This window comes from Ranitomeya variabilis, chromosome 7 (genome assembly GCF_051348905.1).
Source record: "Ranitomeya variabilis isolate aRanVar5 chromosome 7, aRanVar5.hap1, whole genome shotgun sequence".
NCBI classification, from domain to species: Eukaryota; Metazoa; Chordata; class Amphibia; order Anura; family Dendrobatidae; genus Ranitomeya; species Ranitomeya variabilis.
The window spans coordinates 190,045,925-190,066,727 of NC_135238.1; the positions used below are offsets into that span (position 1 = coordinate 190,045,925).

A 20,803-nucleotide genomic window follows, 5' to 3' on the forward strand; every position below is an offset into this window, starting at 1 on the left:
TGAGCAATTGTAAGTGCACAGTGCTATATAATATGACGAATGCAATATATTAAGAGGAGAAAAAATTTGATGGGAGTGCTTCTTTAAATTAAAATACTTTAGAATATTAAATATTGTGGTGTCTTGTAAGGCGTGGGTAAAATGAAGACTTTGGGACTATAACATTTCTTGCCAGTTGAAGAAGTACAATTTGGCATATCATTACAATGAACATTTAATTCTAAGGCTAGGGTCACACAACTGTATTTTCTCTCATCCGAGACAATTGGTCCGATTATGCTAATCACAATCTTATCAGACTCTGATTAGCGTTTGATCAGAATGTAATCTAATTTTCTCTATCTTCTCCATTCTGACAGTCCATGAAAATCATACCGCATTTGGATATCATCCGATTTACGGACGCAAATCTTGCATGCTTTGATTTTTTTCCTCGGACAGGCTCGTTCCAAGGAAAAAAAACAGACATGTGCGCAGCCCAAATTTGAGGCCAGTATGAAAATTATTATTTTGTTTTTATTTAACAAACTGAGATTTAAAAAAAACATTGTCAACAATTTTTTAAACATATATTAAACACAAAAACGTGATATAAACAACAGGTCATCTTCTGATGATACATTCCATTTAAGGAACATGAGATCACTAAGATTATTTAAGATGAAGATCAACGAGTTAAAAGCAGGGAAGATACAGATCAAAAGTTCAAATGCTAACTGTAATCCAAAAGAGGTCAAACAAGATAACCCCAAAAATTCCAGAAACATGGAACACAGTTTAATGATTAAAAGGGGCTGTCCAGTACTTTTGTATTGATGAACGATCCTTTTATTATTTTATTATTATTTATTATGCTTTACTTATATAGTGTCAACATATTCCGCAGCTCTTTACAGACATAACTGTCCCCATTGGGGCTCACAATCTAGATTCCCTATCAGTATGACTGTGGAGTGTGAGAGGAAATTGGAGAACCCGGGGGAAACCCATGCAAATGCAAAAGCTCTTGGCAAATGTTGTCCTTGGTGGGATTTGAACCGAGGATCCCCGCACTGCAACGTAATAATGCTAACCACTGAGCCACCATGCTGTCCATCTTTGGGAACCGTCATCAATACCAGATCGGTTGGGGTGTAACACTCAACACCCTGTCGATCAGGCCTTCCTGGAACCTGTGGCAGCCATATGTACTCATTGTTGGAGCGGAAAAGAACAGCTCTGTCACGTGCATGTTGGCCACAAAGGGGTACAACAGATCCACCCCTATTCATTTGAATAGGGGTGGATTACAGTACCAGCATCGAAAATAGCTGATTGTTGGGTGTACTGGGTATCACATATCCACTGATCTGGAATTGATGACCTAAAGACAATTCATAAACGCAAAAGTAGCAGACAACCACTTTAAGGGATTTAGTAACTCTAATGTTCCACGGAGTCTGCTCTTTAGCCTGAATAATACTGGAGAAGCCTTTGTGGTTTGGCTCTCACACCCTGTTTGTGTATTATTCTAGGGGATTTTGTAAATCCTTTTTTGGCTTCTACTACTAGATCAATTTGTGAACTACAGTAATTATGAAAGAAGTAATGATTAACAAAAATGGCACAATTAAAGTAAGACAAAAACACAGCAATACAATACAAAATAATACAATTTAGGATTAGGACTTCTGACATGAATTTGGCACATATAACTATGTAGATGTTACAAGCCAAAACTTAACTTACCTAGTATTTAGCTCAGCTGCTAAGTGCTGCAGATCTATAAACATTGAACTCTTGGTAATTCTCTGTCTTTTCTCTGGTTGTCTTCTGTCATTTCTCATTATTACAGCATGAAAATGACCAAGGGTAAGCGAAGACATTTTTAGGGTTGCCACTTTGCTCCCATGTACAGCACGGCACAGCATCAGGACTTTTTAGACAGAATGAATGTTGGAAATCTAATGTTTCAATTAACAGACTGCAGCTAGATAAGCTCTTGGGATATCTTCACAAATAACAAATTTGTTACAGAAATTTTGGTGATTTCTTTTTTACAAATCTTAATCAGGTTACTACAAATTCATGCATTTTGCAGAAATTAAGGTTTATACAATGGATTTTCAGAACTTCTTGATAGTTTTCCACCAAAGAAGGTGATTGAGACAATTTTTTATAAATCTGTTTCAAAGCCGATGCTTCTTTTTCCAGAACAGGTTTACAAACCCCTATTTGCTGACCTAATTCACACTGAGTCGAAACGACCAAGCAATGTTGGCACCTCCGACCTTGGACGTTGCTGTCATACTTTTGGGATCATCTCAATTTGCCATGTCTTTTGTCTGTTTCTCCTCTTGTACTTGTTTTGTGATTGCGTGCATTCTTCTTTTGTGTCCTTTCCTAAGCCCCTGGCTATCAATTGTACTATTGGGATTAACTAAAGAAACGTGGTCCATAAAATAGGGTGTCGGAAGCCACCAACCCAGTAGGAAGCCAGATAGTCTTAGGTGTAAAAATAAATGTGAGTGTCAAATCCTTTTACCTTCCACCCTGTGCCCTTATTGTATGTGAAGATATGTCAGATCTGTAACGTGATTGGACTTGACACTGACTCTGTAATTCTAACCTGTGATCTAGTTAAATACCCATCACAGGTTTGGTGGTCTGTGTTGTGGTCATGACCATGGCTTACGTGATTAGCTTTTTATCCTGCGAAATAAACCTTGCCCACCCTTAGAATTCGGAGTTCTTGATACGCATTGTTCTCTAATCTGCTGCTGTAAATCTCTGCTAAAAGTGGACTACCAGAATTTCTATATATAAGCCCCTTTACAATGGCATATTATGACATATATCCTATTTTGCTAAAATAATGACTATTGAGATAAAGCATTATATTGTGTTATTGAAGATTGCTGCTCCCGTCCTTTGTCCTGAATCTATCAGGACGGCCTACATGGTTATAGAAAATAATCTGAAAATAATTAACAAATCAATAGGTTTTCTGGCATATGTCTATGGTTGGCCTTCAAACTCCACGATTCCACCATAGGGAGTAGAGGTGTTTTGATTCACCCATTTATCTATAGGAGCAGATCTGCAAGATCCACAAAGATCAGAGAATAAGCAATGTACTCTTTTTAACACGGCCCAATATCATATTGACCATTTAATCTTTGCGTCTCAATAGGTTTAAACTTTGTTGACGTAGAAAGGAAACCAAATGATGCGGAACTATGAACAGTTTATATTGTATGGAAAAAATCAGACTAAGGTAGACCTCAAAGCAATAAATCAATAAAGAAATAGATATCTCATAGGCGTTAATCAATAAGAGAAGAGATATCAGAAAGGACGCAAATTACATCCAGCACACCACATGCTGACAAAGACATCATTAATTCCCATGTCTGCATCTCCTGAGTAAATGTTTCCAATTGACTGAAAAAGTGGGTCATGTGCTGGAGCGGTGAGATCTATCAGGGTTATTGGATTACTCACGCTTCACGTTCCCCGGTACTGCCGGGAACACAAGTCTCTTCCTACACATCTAAGAAGAATGTGAGATGTAGAAACTAGTCTGCACTTATTTTATCCATGAAAGAGAATTTAATATTAATTCAATAATTGTAGGGCCTAAACAGACAAGGTGGACGGTGCAGTAAGAAAATAAAGATAGCTTCTCTCAATTAAGAACTAAAATTAAAAAGCTTGTTTGAGAGCACAAAACTTTATAATCATATATTTAGTGAAACTATATCAACAATGCTCCACAATTTACCTTAAAGTTGACTTAGCTTTTGAAAATGAATCAATTTTTTGTAAATTCAATAAAAAAGGCAGCTAGTATATATACAAAAAAGGCAGCTAGTGTATATATAGATAGATAGATAGATAGATAGATAGATAAGCTTTGGTATTTACTGTATATATATACAGTACTAGCTGCTTACTTTTTCCTATATATAGTTTTTGGAGTCACAGTAGATGCAATACAAGAGAAAATACTTTGTCCACATCTGTGTCCTGGCTTCTGCTTGTAACAGAAGCAATGATGCAGTCCCAGATCAGACGGACCCTGTTTGTTTGTAAATATGAACTTAAATAAAAATAACAGAACCTAAATAAAAATCTTTCCTTGATAGTACTTATTCTTCCTTTAGGACACATTACTGGCTTTATTTGTCATACATCTGGGTTTGAATCCTTGAGCCTGTGCTTTGTGGTTGATTTCTCTGTCCACCGAGCCACAACAGATACACATTTTCTCTGGGTCTTTAGTTTCTGTTATCCTAGCTTCAGTCTTTTTAAGGTAACAGGTGTTTTAATTTACTAATTTCTCTGCCCTATCACCATTTGGGTGCGGCTAAATATACTTTGCCCCTGCTGGTATTTCCTGCTGGTGATAATCTCATTTGGATGCCCAGCCATTCTGCTGTAGTTTAAGCCAGTCAGTGAAAGACCAGCTAGCGTTTATCTCTCTGCTGCTTATACTCTTTACCCTGCACCTGTGTTTTGTTTCTTTAGGAAGTAGGTGGCATATACTTTAAAGGGAACCTGTCACCAAGTTTGGCCGATATAAGATACGGCCACCGCCTTTCAGGAAAGTACTTCAGTGCGCAGGCGCTGAGAAAGGTCAGAGAGGCCCAGCGCCTGCCCACTGCAGTACTTTGATCTGCCCTCAACAGGGCAGATAAGTACACCTGCGCAGGAGCGGGATGCCATGAAGCAAGCAGGAGGGTAGTGATCATAAGAAGATGGGAGGCGCCGGACCTTTATAGAATGCTGTAGATAAGCCCTGAAAGGCGGTGGCTGTACCTTATAACGCCCAAACCTGGTGACAGGTTCCCTTTAACAATATGTACTTAATTCTTTATTTTGTGGTTTGTTTTACTCACTCTGGTATCTCTTTCTATTTCAGCATACTTCCCCTTCTGAAGGTAATTTGCACTCTGCTGTGCTCTCTGGTTCTTAAGGAGAAATATGAAGCGCTTGATGGCCTTTCAGGCAGCATAGGCATGAGCTGACACAGTCTAGTGTGTGGTTAGCACAATCCCTGTACACTAAAGAATAACTAGGGTCTGCGGGGTCAGGATCTCTAGTCTGTACAGGAACTGGCAGGGTCAGTAGCAGTTTTTAGTGTGTTACCTATTTTTCCAGAGTGAGTCGCTACACTATTACACAGTAATATTTCACATGTGGCAGATGTTTTGTTAAAGTTTCTGAGACTGTCCCATTCATCTGAATAGGGTTATTTGATATTTATGCAAATGCTGCAAAACAAGCCCATTTAATCATATGAACTGATATATAGTCATAAAATTTGTACATCAAACCTGCATTCAGAAATGTCTGAACATGTTCTAAGTGAATTAATTTGCATTCTCTTGACATCCATACACTAATTATTGAAGCTACTAAAGTAATTCCAAGATTAATGATACAGAGGAATACATACTGCATAGTGTGCAAAGCAACATTAAAGTGAACTACGGGTAGCTTCACATGAGTGGGATTTCAGGTGTATTTTGTACCTAGACCAATTAATGGCAAAAACAAAAGCTAAACAAAAAAACTAAAATTACACAGAATCCATTATTTTATTATTTTTTATTATTTTTACAAAATTGACTTATAAGCAACTACAAAGCCATGATAAAAATAGTTGGGGGAGCACAAGAAGAAACTAATATATGATAATAAAATATAGAATAATAGAAGACATTGATATATAATAGAATAATAGCAAATAACTAACGGCATAATCTATATATATAATTGTCTAAGGGGCACTTCCGTCTGTTTGTCTGTTTGTCTGTCTGTCTTTCTGTCTGTCACGGAAATCCCGCGTCGCTGATTGGTCGTGGGCAGCAGGCCGCGACCAATCAGCGACGGGCACAGTTGCAAATTCGCCCCTTCCTACTCTCCGTCAGTGCCCCCTCCATACTCCCCTCCAGTTAGCGCTCACACAGGTTTCATGGCTGCGTTACACCGCGTTATGCCGCGGTGTAACGCAGTCCGTTAATGCTGCTATTAACCCTGTGTGACCAACTTTTTACTATTGATGCTGCCTATGCTGTGGCTGCCGTGGCTGTGCAATATATTACGTAGCTGGGCAATATACTACGTGGGCTGTGTTATATAATGCATGGGCTGTGTTATATACTGGGTGGGCTGTGTTATATGCTACGTCTCTGTGCTATATACTACGTGGCTGTGGTATATATTACGTGGCTGGACAATATACTACATCACTGTGCTCTATACTATGTGGCCTGTGTAATATACTATGTCTCTGTGCTATACACTACGTGGCTGTGCTATATGCTACGTGGCTGTGTAATATATTATGTGGCTGTGCAATATATTACGTGGCTTTGCAATATATTACGTGGCTGGGCAATATGCTATGTGTCTGTGCTATATACTACGGGGGCTGTGCTATATACTACGTGGCTGGGCAATATACTACGTGGGCTGCGCTATATACTATGTGGGTTGTGTTATATACTACATCTCTGTGCTATATACTACGTGGCTGTGGTATATATTATGTGGCTGGGCAATATACTACATCGCTGTGCTCTATACTACGTGGCCTGTCATGATCTCCATGGCCAGAGAACTAGCATAAGCCTCAATAGGAACAAGCTCTTGGAAGATGTAACTGTACTGACCATGAACTAAACCTACCGCATCATCTAGAAGTAGCCAGGTAGCATGTCCTACTTTTTATCCCTATATGCCCAGCGCCGGCCGGAGAACTAAATAATGCTAGCAGAGGGAAATATAAGACCTGACTCACCTCTAGAGAAATGCCCAAAAGGAGACAGAAGCCCCCCACATATATTGGCGGTGATATGAGATGAAACAACAAACGCAGCAGGAAAATAGTTTTAGCAAATTTGAGGTCCGCTTTCTAGATAGCAGAAGACAGAAAGCACACTTTCATGGTCAGTAGAAAACCCTAACAAAACACATCCAGAAATTACTTTAGGACTCTGGCATTAACTCATAATACCAGAGTGGCAATTCCTGATCAACAAGAGCTTTCCAGACACAGTAACGAAACTGCAGCTGTGAACTGGAACCAAAATACAAAAACAAAACATGGACGAATGTCCAACTTATCTAGTAGATGTCTGGGAGCAGGAACAAGCACAGAGAGGCTTCTGATAACATTGTTGACCGGCAAGCATCTAACAGAGAAGCCAGGTTATATAGCGACACCCAGATCTAATCAGAACAGGTGAACAGGGAAGATGATGTCACAAGTTCAATTCCACCAGTAGCCACCGGGGGAGCCCAGAATCCAAATTCACAACAGTACCCCCCCCTCAAGGAGGGGGCACCGAACCCTCACCAGAACCACCAGGGCGATCAGGATGGGCCCTATGAAAGGCACGAACCAGATCAGAGGCATGAACATCAGATGCAGTGACCCAAGAATTATCCTCCTGGCCGTATCCCTTCCACTTGACCAGATACTGGAGTCTCCGTCTGGAAACACGGGAGTCTAGGATTTTTTCCACAACGTACTCCAACTCACCCTCAACCAACACCGGAGCAGGAGGCTCAACGGAAGGCACAACCGGTGCCTCATACCTGCGCAATAACGACCGATGAAAAACGTTATGAATAGAAAAGGATGCAGGGAGGTCCAAACGGAAGGAAACAGGGTTAAGAATCTCCAATATTTTATACGGACCGATGAACCGAGGCTTAAACTTAGGAGATGAGACCCTCATAGGGACAAAACGAGAAGACAACCACACCAAATCTCCAACACAAAGCCGAGGACCAACACGACGGTGACGGTTGGCAAAAAGCTGAGTCTTCTCCTGGGACAACTTTAAATTGTCCATCACCTGCCCCCAGATATGATGCAATCTCTCCACCACCGCATCCACTCCAGGACAATCCGAGGATTCCATCTGACCGGAGGAAAATCGAGGATGGAACCCCGAATTACAGAAAAACGGGGAAACCAAGGTGGCAGAGCTGGCCCGATTATTGAGGGCGAACTCCGCCAATGGCAAAAAAGCAACCCAATCATCCTGGTCAGCAGACACAAAACACCTCAGATATGTCTCCAGGGTCTGATTAGTCCGCTCGGTCTGGCCATTAGTCTGAGGGTGAAAAGCAGACGAAAAAGACAAATCTATGCCCATCCTAGCACAAAATGCCCGCCAAAATCTAGACACAAATTGGGTTCCTCTGTCAGAAACGATATTCTCAGGAATACCATGCAAACGAACAACATTTTGAAAAAACAGGGGCACCAACTCGGAAGAAGAAGGCAATTTGGGCAGGGGAACCAAATGAACCATCTTAGAAAAACGGTCACACACCACCCAGATGACAGACATCTTCTGAGAAACAGGCAGATCTGAAATAAAATCCATCGAGATGTGTGTCCAAGGCCTCTTAGGAATAGGCAAGGGCAACAATAATCCACTAGCCCGAGAACAACAAGGCTTGGCCCGAGCACAAACGTCACAAGACTGCACAAAGCCTCGCACATCTCGTGACAGGGAAGGCCACCAGAAGGATCTTGCCACCAAATCCCTGGTACCAAAAATTCCAGGATGACCTGCCAACGCAGAAGAATGCACCTCAGAGATGACTTTACTGGTCCAATCATCAGGAACAAACAGCCTATCAGGCGGACAACGATCCGGTCTATCCGCCTGAAACTCCTGCAAGGCCCGCCGCAGGTCTGGAGAAACAGCTGACAAGATAACTCCCTCCTTAAGAATACCTGTGGGGTCAGAGTTGCCAGGTGAATCAGGCTCAAAACTCCTAGAAAGGGCATCCGCCTTAACATTCTTAGAACCTGGTAGGTACGATACCACAAAATTAAACCGAGAAAAAAATAATGACCAGCGCGCCTGTCTAGGATTCAGGCGCCTGGCGGTCTCAAGATAAATCAAATTTTTGTGGTCAGTCAATACCACCACCTGATGTCTGGCCCCCTCGAGCCAATGGCGCCACTCCTCAAACGCCCACTTCATGGCCAAAAGCTCCCGATTCCCAACATCATAATTCCGCTCAGCAGGCGAAAATTTACGGGAAAAGAAGGCACAAGGCCTCATCACGGCACAGTCAGAACTTTTCTGCGACAACACTGCCCCAGCTCCGATCTCAGAAGCGTCGACCTCAACCTGAAAAGGAAGAGTCACATCAGGCTGACGCAACACAGGGGCAGAAGAAAAACAGCGCTTAAGCTCCTGAAAGGCCTCCACAGCATCAGGGGACCAATTAGCAACATCAGCACCCTGTCTAGTCAAATCGGTCAATGGCTTAACGACATCCGAAAAACCAGAAATAAATCGACGATAAAAGTTGGCAAAGCCCAAAAATTTCTGAAGACTTTTAAGAGAAGAGGGCTGTGTCCAATCACAAATAGCTTGAACCTTGACAGGATCCATCTCAATGGAAGAGGGAGAAAAAATATATCCCAAAAAGGAAATTCTCTGAACCCCAAAAACGCACTTAGAACCCTTGACACACAGAGAATTAGACCGCAAAACCTGAAAAACCCTCTTAACTTGCCGGACATGAGAGTCCCAGTCATCCGAAAAAATCAGAATATCATCCAGATACACTATCATAAATTTATCCAAAAAATCGCGGAAAATATCATGCATAAAGGACTGGAAGACTGAAGGGGCATTAGAAAGACCAAAAGGCATCACCAAATACTCAAAGTGGCCCTCGGGCGTATTAAATGCGGTTTTCCACTCATCCCCCTGCCTGATCCGCACCAAATTATACGCCCCACGGAGATCAATCTTAGAGAACCACTTGGCCCCCTTTATGCGAGCAAACAAATCAGTCAGCAACGGCAATGGGTATTGATATTTAACCGTGATTTTATTCAAAAGCCGATAATCAATACATGGTCTCAAAGAGCCGTCTTTTTTTGACACAAAGAAAAAACTGGCTCCTAAGGGAGATGACGATGGACGAATATGTCCCTTTTCCAAGGACTCCTTTATATATTCTCGCATAGCAGTATGTTCAGGCACAGACAGATTAAATAAACGACCCTTTGGGTATTTACTACCCGGAATTAAATCTATAGCACAATCGCACTCACGGTGCGGAGGTAGTGAACCCAGCTTGGGTTCTTCAAAGACGTCACGATAATCAGACAGGAACTCAGGGATTTCAGAGGGAATAGATGATGAAATGGACACCAAAGGTACGTCCCCATGAGTCCCCTTACATCCCCAGCTCAACACAGACATAGCTCTCCAGTCAAGGACTGGGTTGTGAGACTGCAGCCATGGCAATCCCAGCACCAAATCCTCATGTAGATTATACAGCACTAGAAAACGAATAGTCTCCTGGTGATCCGGATTAATACACATAGTCACTTGTGTCCAGTATTGTGGTTTATTATTAGCCAATGGGGTGGAGTCAATCCCCTTCAGAGGAATAAGAGTTTCCAAAGGCTCTAAATCATACCCACAACGATTGGCAAAGGACCAATCCATAAGACTCAAAGCGGCGCCAGAGTCGATATAGGCGTCAGTAGTAATAGATGACAAAGAGCAAATCAGGGTCACAGACAAAATAAATTTAGACTGTAAAGTGCCAATGGAAACGGATTTATCAAGCTTTTTAGTACGCTTAGAGCACGCTGATATAACATGAGTAGAATCCCCACAATAGAAACACAACCCATTTTTCCGTCTAAAATTCTGCCGCTCGCTTCTGGACAGAATTCTATCACACTGCATGCTTTCTGGCGTCTTCTCAGTGAACACCGCCAGATGGTGCACAGGTTTGCGCTCCCGCAGACGCCTATCGATCTGAATGGCCATTGTCATGGACTCATTCAGACCCGCAGGCACAGGGAACCCCACCATAACATCCTTAATGGCATCAGAGAGACCCTCTCTGAAAGTAGCCGCCAAGGCACACTCATTCCACTGAGTAAGCACAGACCATTTACGGAATCTTTGGCAGTAAATTTCAGCTTCATCTTGCCCCTGCGATAGGGACATCAAAGTTTTTTCTGCCTGAAGTTCCAAATGAGGTTCCTCATACAGCAAGCCCAAGGCCAAAAAAAACGCATCCACATTGCGCAACGCAGGATCCCCTGGTGCCAATGCAAAAGCCCAGTCTTGAGGGTCGCCGCGGAGCAAGGAAATCACAATCCCAACCTGCTGTGCAGAGTCTCCAGCAGAACGAGATTTCAGGGACAAAAATAGCTTACAATTATTTCTAAAATTCTGAAAGCTAGATCTATTCCCTGAGAAGAATTCCGGCAAAGGAATTCTCGGCTCAGATACCGGAGCATGAATAATAAAATCTTGCAAATTTTGTACTTTCGTGGTGAGATTATTCAAACCTGCAGTTACACTCTGAAGATCCATTATTAACAGGTGAACACAAAGCCATTCAAAGATTATAAGGAGAGAGAAAAAAAAGAAAGACTGCAGCATAGACAGACTGGCAAGTGATCCAATTAAGAGCACAGAGGGAAAAAAAAAAAAACTCTCAGCAGACTTCTTATTTCTCTCCTTTCTCAGCCAAGGATTTTAACCCTTTAGTGGGCCGGTCAAACTGTCATGATCTCCATGGCCAGAGAACTAGCATAAGCCTCAATAGGAACAAGCTCTTGGAAGATGTAACTGTACTGACCATGAACTAAACCTACCGCATCATCTAGAAGTAGCCAGGTAGCATGTCCTACTTTTTATCCCTATATGCCCAGCGCCGGCCGGAGAACTAAATAATGCTAGCAGAGGGAAATATAAGACCTGACTCACCTCTAGAGAAATGCCCAAAAGGAGACAGAAGCCCCCCACATATATTGGCGGTGATATGAGATGAAACAACAAACGCAGCAGGAAAATAGTTTTAGCAAATTTGAGGTCCGCTTTCTAGATAGCAGAAGACAGAAAGCACACTTTCATGGTCAGTAGAAAACCCTAACAAAACACATCCAGAAATTACTTTAGGACTCTGGCATTAACTCATAATACCAGAGTGGCAATTCCTGATCAACAAGAGCTTTCCAGACACAGTAACGAAACTGCAGCTGTGAACTGGAACCAAAATACAAAAACAAAACATGGACGAATGTCCAACTTATCTAGTAGATGTCTGGGAGCAGGAACAAGCACAGAGAGGCTTCTGATAACATTGTTGACCGGCAAGCATCTAACAGAGAAGCCAGGTTATATAGCGACACCCAGATCTAATCAGAACAGGTGAACAGGGAAGATGATGTCACAAGTTCAATTCCACCAGTAGCCACCGGGGGAGCCCAGAATCCAAATTCACAACAGTGGCCTGTGTTATATACTGCATGGGCTGTGTTATATACTACATGGCTGTGCTATATACTACGTGCTGTGCAATATATTACGTGGCTGTGCAATTTATTACATAGCTAGGCAATATACTAAGTGGGCTGTGTTATATAATGCATGGGCTGTGTTATATACTGTGTGGGCTGTGTTATATGCTACGTCTCTGTGCTATATACTACGTGGCTGTGGTATATATTACGTGGCTGGGCAATATACTACATCACTGTGCTCTAAACTACGTGGCCTGTGTTATATACTACGTCTCTGTGCTATACACTACATGGCTGTGCTATATGCTACGTGGCTGTGCAATATATTATGTGGCTGTGCAATATATTACGTGGCTGTGCAATATATTACGTGGCTGGGCAATATGCTACGTGTCTGTGCTATATACTACGGGGGCTGTGCTATATACTACGTGGCTGGGCAATATATTACGTGGGCTGCGCTATATACTACGTGGACTGTGTTATATACTACGTGGGCTGTGTTATATGCTACGTCTCTGTGCTATAGACTACGTGGCTGTGCTATATACTATGTGGCTGTGCAATATATTACGTGGCTGTGCAATATATTACGTGTATTAAGTGGGATGCTTATGTTAGCTTTTTTTAGCATTTTTTCGGCAGAAAAAGGCCAAAAAAAAACCGCTAAAAATGCTACAAATCCTGAACGTGTGTACATAGCCTCAAAGGTATGTTTTAAAGAGAATATATTCACTCGTTTCAGCCCAAAATTTTCCTGTAAGTGTAACCTGCCCAATAATGTCTGAATACACTCAATGAAATAGATTTTACTGAATAGACAAGTAGAGACCTATGGACCGATCATATTGATAGGTGTATTCTTGATCCCCCACCATACACTCTGACGTGCGTTTCGCATGATGCTTTCGTTTTTGGGTGCCTCAGTATTTAGTGGTTTTGGTCCTCATTGAATATGCCTTGGTATATTTAGAGATTGGTTTTGCTTATACTTTTAGTATTTTCTTGTCCTATAGGTTATCTGCATTTTGCATCTAAATACACATAAATTTGTATCCATTGCATGTAAATGTGGTTTCTGCAACCTGGATCAAATGCATTAAAAAAAATCCTGCAGATTCTGCACAAATAAGAAAAATCTAACCATATTGATCGACATGGGGGCAAGTTCTTGAATGCATCTGCAGCAGTGAAAATACAAATATACAGTCAGACTTGGATGTTTGGTTCCAGAATACAAAAATTCAACACTTGAACATAACCTAATATTCTATACCAACATGAGGATCTCCAATCTTTTAAACACTTTGAACTTCATTTTTTTGAAGTTCGTTTCTGCTGTATTATCTTTAAAATTCCTTGTATTTGTAAATAGTAACGTACATTGTTCTGGCTAAATCCCCAGTGATGAGAGCAGGAAACATTCCTGCTTTATAAATAAATAATTATAACAAATTGTTCTGTGCACAACCATATGACATTGCAAGTGGAGATTATATCTTTTATGATACATAATTGAAAAAGTCAAAAGTAAAGGTTCCTTGCGCATCTGAGATAAAAAAAAGGACAAACTGGATATATGGCCGAATGTTCATGTAAAGCACAAGCCCAAGAGCATGATCATGATTGCCAATGGCAAGTGACCACAAACAATTATAGATGACCTATTCTTTGGAGTCAGAGATGTGCATAGCTGTTTGGATAATTGTTTTGCATCCAACCATTGGCAAGCACCGTCAAACACTTCTGTTTTTAGTTGACCATCTATATAATTAGAGTAATTAAATATCTAACCATAAAACATAATTTATAATAATAAATATTGACTGTTTCAAAACTAAAGATTCCATTTCATGCCATTTCTAATTTAACGGGAGCCCAAACATCGGGCAGCATGAACAAGAGCCTGGATGCACAGCATCGGGAGAGATGTCAATCACCTGGAAGGATAAGTCACTGCCAGACTAGTCTTCTCTTTTCATATAATCCAAGGATGACTTCTCAAATTATGCGTTCTCTGAAGTCCAGGAGTGTTTCAAAGAAAAATATGTCTGGTTGCAGTTGTTCAGCCAAGTTCAGATTCCTGCTACTCATGGTTTGGGCACCATGAATCGACTGATAGGTTCCTTTTAAATTCATTTTTAATGACTTGTGGTGCAGTGGAGCTTAAATGATACAGTATGTTCCAAGATTAGAAGTTACCCCCTTTTCATAGCATAGATGATAATTCACAATCACTGACTGCTTGACCACAAATGCTCCCTACTAATCAGAGGAAAAGCCAGAGATGTAGATAAGCTAAGGGTCACAGGGCTCTGGTCCTTCAGCCATGGACTACCAACATAATCACTGGACCAAGTTTCTGGGTATAATGTTGCTCAACTCTACTAGACAGAAAAGTAGACAGATTCATCAAACAGCACAAACCATTATGATAAATTTTGCGTATTTTATCTAATCATCTAAGACTGTCCTGTCTACAAATTAGACAATATTGATAAATATGGCACATTGTAATTAGTTTTTCTTCAGCCTGTTTTATCGGTACTTATTTACAATAAGCAGCTCCTATAATTGCTGCAGATTCACTGATTTTACAACAGTTTTTCTGCATGCGGCCGGCATACCTATCTTTAACATTAGGTACGCAGGTCGTGCGGCTGCATTCGGATGCATCCGCATGTGTCGTGGTTCTCAATGGCAAGAGAACGTAATAAGCATACAAAAGGACTAGCTCTTGGAAGATGGGAACTCGAGCTGACCATGAGCTAAACCTACCGCACAACTAACAGTGGCCGGGTAGCGTGCCTACGTTTTATCCCTAGACGCCCAGCGCCAGCCGGAGAACTGACTGACCCTAGCAGAGGAAAATACAGACCTGGCTTACCTCTAGAGAAATTTTCCCCAAAAGGCAGACAGTAGCCCCCACATATATTGGCGGTGATTTTAGAGGAAATAGACATACGAAGTATGAAGATAGGTTTAGCAAATTGAGGTCCGCTTACTGGATAGTAGGAAGACAGAAAAGGGAACTTCACGGTCAGCTGAAAACCCTTTCAAAATACCATCCTGAAATTACTTTAAGACTCTAATATCAACTCATGACACCAGAGTGGCAATTTCAGCTCACAAGAGCTTCCAGCCTCAGAAATATTCAATCACAGAGAACTGGAACAAAAATGCAAAACAAACTTAGGACAACAAGTCCAACTTAGCTGATAGTTGTCTAGGAGCAGGAACATGCAACAGAAAGGCTTCTGGTAACATTGTTGGCCGGCATAGAAATGACTGAGGAGCAAGGCTAAATAGAAAACTCCCACATCCAGATGGAAAACAGGTGAACATAGGAGATGAAGCACACAAGTGCAGTACCACCAGAAACCACCGGGGGAGCCCAGAAACCAAAATCACAACAGTACCCCCCCCTCAAGGAGGGAGCACCGAACCCTCACCAGAACCACCAGGGCGATCAGGATGAGCCCTATGAAAGGCACGGACCAAATCGGAGGCATGAACATCAGAGGCTGTCACCCAAGAGTTATCCTCCTGACCGTAGCCCTTCCACTTGACCAGATACTGAAGTCTCCGTCTGGAAACACGGGAGTCCAAGATCTTCTCGACAACGTACTCCAACTCACCCTCAACCAACACCGGAGCAGGAGGCTCAACGGAAGGCACAACCGGTACCTCATACCTGCGCAACAATGACCGATGGAAGACATTATGAATAGAAAAAGATGCAGGGAGGTCCAAACGAAAGGACACAGGGTTAAGAATCTCCAATATCTTGTACGGGCCGATGAACCGAGGCTTAAACTTAGGAGAAGAAACCTTCATAGGGACAAAACGAGAAGATAACCACACCAAGTCCCCAACACAAAGACGAGGACCAACACGACGACGGCGGTTGGCAAAATGTTGAGTCTTCTCCTGGGACAACTTCAAATTGTCCACCACATGCCCCCAAATCTGATGCAACCTCTCCACCACAGCATCCACTCCAGGACAATCCGAAGACTCCACCTGACCGGAAGAGAAACGAGGATGAAACCCCGAATTACAGAAGAAAGGAGAAACCAAGGTGGCAGAACTAGCCCGATTATTGAGGGCAAACTCCGCCAAGGGCAAAAAGGCAACCCAATCATCCTGATCCGCAGACACAAAACACCTCAAATAAGTCTCCAAGGTCTGATTAGTTCGCTCGGTCTGGCCATTAGTCTGAGGATGGAAAGCAGACGAAAAAGACAAATCAATGCCCATCCTAGCACAGAACGCTCGCCAAAATCTAGACACGAATTGGGTTCCCCTGTCAGAAACGATATTCTCCGGAATACCATGCAAGCGCACCACATTTTGAAAAAACAGAGGAACCAGCTCGGATGAGGAAGGCAATTTGGGCAAGGGAACCAAATGGACCATCTTAGAGAAACGGTCACACACCACCCAGATGACAGACATCTTCTGAGAAACAGGGAGATCAGAAATAAAATCCATGGGGATGTGAGTCCAAGGCCTCTTCGGAATAGGCAAGGATAACAACAATCCACTAGCCCGAGAACAACAAGGCTTGGCCCGAGCACAAACATCACAAGACTGCACAAAACCTCGCACATCTCGCGACAGGGAAGGCCACCAGAAGGACCTAGCCACCAAATCCCTGGTACCAAAGATTCCAGGATGACCTGCTAACGCAGAAGAATGGACCTCCGAGATGACTCTACTGGTCCAATCATCAGGAACAAACATTCTACCAGGCGGGCAACGATCAGGTCTATTCGCCTGAAACTCCTGCAAGACCCGTCGCAAGTCTGGGGAAACAGCAGAATTCAGAATTCCAGGGGAATCAGGCTCAAAACTCCTAGAAAGGGCATCCGCCTTCACATTTTTAGAACCTGGTAGGTAAGAAACCACAAAATTAAACCGAGAGAAAAATAACGACCAGCGCGCCTGTCTAGGATTCAGGCGCCTGGCAGACTCAAGATAAATCAAATTCTTGTGGTCAGTCAATACCACCACCTGATGTCCAGCCCCCTCAAGCCAATGACGCCACTCCTCAAAAGCCCACTTCATAGCCAAGAGCTCCCGATTACCAATATCATAATTTCGCTCAGCGGGCGAAAATTTACGAGAAAAGAACGCACAAGGTCTCATCACGGAGCAGTCGGAACTTTTCCGCGACAAAACCGCCCCAGCTCCGATTTCTGAAGCGTCAACCTCAACCTGAAAAGGAAGAGTAACATCAGGCTGACGCAATACAGGGGCGGAAGAAAAGCGGCGCTTAAGCTCCCGAAAGGCCTCCACAGCAGCAGGGGACCAATCAGCAACATCAGCACCCTTCTTAGTCAAATCAGTCAACGGTTTAGCAACATCAGAAAAACCAGTTATAAATCGACGATAAAAATTAGCAAAGCCCAAAAACTTCTGAAGGCTCTTAAGAGAAGAGGGTTGCGTCCAATCACAAATAGCCTGAACCTTGACAGGGTCCATCTCAATGGAAGAGGGGGAAAAAATGTACCCCAAAAACGAAATCTTTTGAACCCCAAAAACACACTTAGAACCCTTTACACACAAGGAATTAGAACGCAAAACCTGAAAAACCCTCCTGACCTGTTGGACATGAGAGTCCCAGTCATCCGAAAAAATCAAAATATCATCAAGATACACAATCAAAAATGTATACAAATAATCACGGAAAATGTCATGCATAAAGGACTGAAAGACTGAAGGGGCATTTGAAAGACCAAAAGGCATTACTAAATACTCAAAATGGCCCTCAGGCGTATTAAATGCGGTTTTCCACTCATCCCCCTGCTTAATTCGCACCAAATTATACGCCCCACGAAGATCAATCTTAGAGAACCACTTGGCCCCCTTTATTCGAGCAAACAAATCAGTAAGCAGTGGCAAAGGATACTTGTTGTGAATTTGGATTCTGGGCTCCCCCGGTGGCCGCTTGTGGAATTGGACTTGTCATCCTCTTTCCTGTTTCACCTGGTTCCATCAGTAGTGGGTGTCGCTATTTAAGCTCATTTCTCTGGTGGTTTCTTGCCGGTCAACAATGTTATCTGATGCCTCTCAGTGCTTGTTCCTGCTTCTGACAACTACTAGATAAGTTGGACTTTTGTCCATGTTTCTTTTTGCCTATTTGTTCCAGTTCACAGCTGAAGTTTTGTTACTGTGTCTGGAAAGCTCTCGTTGATCTGGGATTGCTACTCTGGCGTTATGAGTTAATGCCAGAGTTTAAGGTAATCTCTGGATGGTGTTTTGTTAGTGTTTTTCTGCTGACCATGAAAGTATACTATCTGTCTTCTGCTATCTAGTAAGCGGACCTCAAATTTGCTAAGACTATTTTCCTGCTGCGTTTGTTGTTTCATCTGAACTCACCGTCATTATATGTGGGGGGCTACTGTCTTCTTTGGAATATTTCTCTAGAGGTGAGCCAGGTCTTATATTTCCCTCTGCTAGCTATTTAGGTCTTAGGCCAGAGCTGGGCATCTAGCAATAAATAGGAAATGCTACCTGGCTATTTCTAGTTGCGCGGCAGGCTTAGTTCATGGTCAGTATAGTTCCATCTTCCGAGAGCTTGTCCCTCTATAGGCTTGCTATGATCTCTGCCTGCAGAGATCATGACAGTTTGACCGGCCCTTAAAGTGTTAAAGACCCAGGTTGAGAAAGGAGAGTTATAAGAAGTCTGCTGGAATTTTTTTTTTTTTTTCCTCCAGTTTGCCTTGCTGCAGTCTTTTTTCTCTCTCTCCTCCTAATCTCTGTATTGCTCTGTGTGCACCTGACAATAATGGATCTTCAGAGTGTAACTGCGGGTTTGAATAATCTCATCACGAAAGTACAAAATTTGCAAGATTTTGTGGTACATGCTCCAGTATCTGAGCCGAGAATTCCTTTGCCGGAGTTCTTTACAGGGAATAGAGCTAGCTTCCAGAATTTCCGAAATAATTGTAAGCTTTATTTGTCCCTGAAGTCTCGTTCAGCTGGAGACCCTGCTCAGCAGGTTAGGATTGTGATTTCCTTGCTCAGGGGTGACCCTCAAGATTGGGCCTTCTCATTGCCAGCAGGGGATCCTGCGTTGCGCGATGTGGATGCGTTTTTTCTGGCCTTGGGCTTGCTTTATGAGGAACCTCATTTGGAACTTCAGGCAGAAAAAACTTTGATGGCACTATCTCAGGGGCAAGACGAAGCTGAGGTTTACTGCCAAAAATTCCGTAAATGGTCTGTGCTTACTCAGTGGAATGAGTGCGCCTTGGCGGCAACTTTCAGAGAAGGTCTCTCTGATGCCGTTAAGGATGTTATGGTGGGGTTCCCTGTGCCTGCAGGTCTGAATGAGTCCATGACAATGGCTATTCAGATTGATAGGCGTCTGCGGGAGCGCAAACCGGTGCACCATCTGGCGGTGTCTATGGAAAAGACGCCAGAAAGTATGCAGTGTGATAGAATTCTGTCCAGGAGTGAGCGACAGAATTTTAGACGGAAGAATGGATTGTGCTTCTATTGTGGGGATTCTACTCATGTTATATCAGCATGCTCTAGGCGTACAAAGAAGCTTGATAAGTCTGTTTCCATTGGCACCATTCAGTCTAAGTTTATTTTGTCTGTAACCCTGATTTGCTCTTTGTCATCCATTGCCACGGACGCCTATGTTGACTCTGGCGCCGCTCTGAGTCTTATGGATTGGTCCTTTGCCAATCGTTGTGGTTTTGATTTAGAGCCTTTGGAGACTCTTATTCCTCTGAAGGGGATTGACTCCACCCCATTGGCTAATAATAAACCACAGTACTGGACACAAGTAACCATGCGTATCAATCCGGATCACCAGGAGATTATTCGTTTCCTGGTGCTGTATAATTTACATGACGATTTGGTACTGGGATTGCCATGGTTGCAGTCTCACAATCCAGTCTTGGACTGGAGAGCAATGTCTGTGTTGAGCTGGGGATGTAAGGGTATTCATGGGGACTTACCTTTGGTTTCTATTTCGTCGTCCATTCCCTCTGAAGTCCCTGAGTTCCTCTCTGATTATCAAGACGTCTTTGACGAACCCAAGCTTGGGTCGTTACCTCCGCACCGTGAGTGCGATTGCGCCATAGATTTGATACCGGGTTGCAAATATCCAAAGGGTCGTTTGTTTAATCTGTCTGTGCCGGAACATGCTGCTATGCGGGAATATATAAAGGAGTCTTTGGAAAAGGGACATATTCGTCCATCTTCTTCTCCCTTGGGAGCTGGGTTTTTCTTTGTCTCAAAAAAGGACGGCTCTTTGAGACCATGTATTGATTATCGGCTTCTGAATAAGATCACTGTTAAGTACCAATACCCATTGCCATTGCTTACTGATTTGTTTGCTCGTATAGAGGGTGCTAAGTGGTTCTCTAAAATTGATCTTCGTGGGGCGTATAATTTGGTGCGGATCAGGCAGGGGGATGAGTGGAAGACCGCATTTAATACGCCCGAGGGCCACTTTGAGTATTTGGTCATGCCTTTTGGTCTTTC

General features: G+C 42.7%; 1 protein-coding gene across 8 annotated transcripts in view; it reads right to left on the bottom strand.

Moving 5' to 3' along the window:
• PCBP3 (poly(rC) binding protein 3) overlaps nt 1-20,803 on the bottom strand; it is a 96,556-nt gene that overhangs the window by 30,297 nt on the left and 45,456 nt on the right. The gene's annotated exons all lie outside the window — the stretch shown is intronic.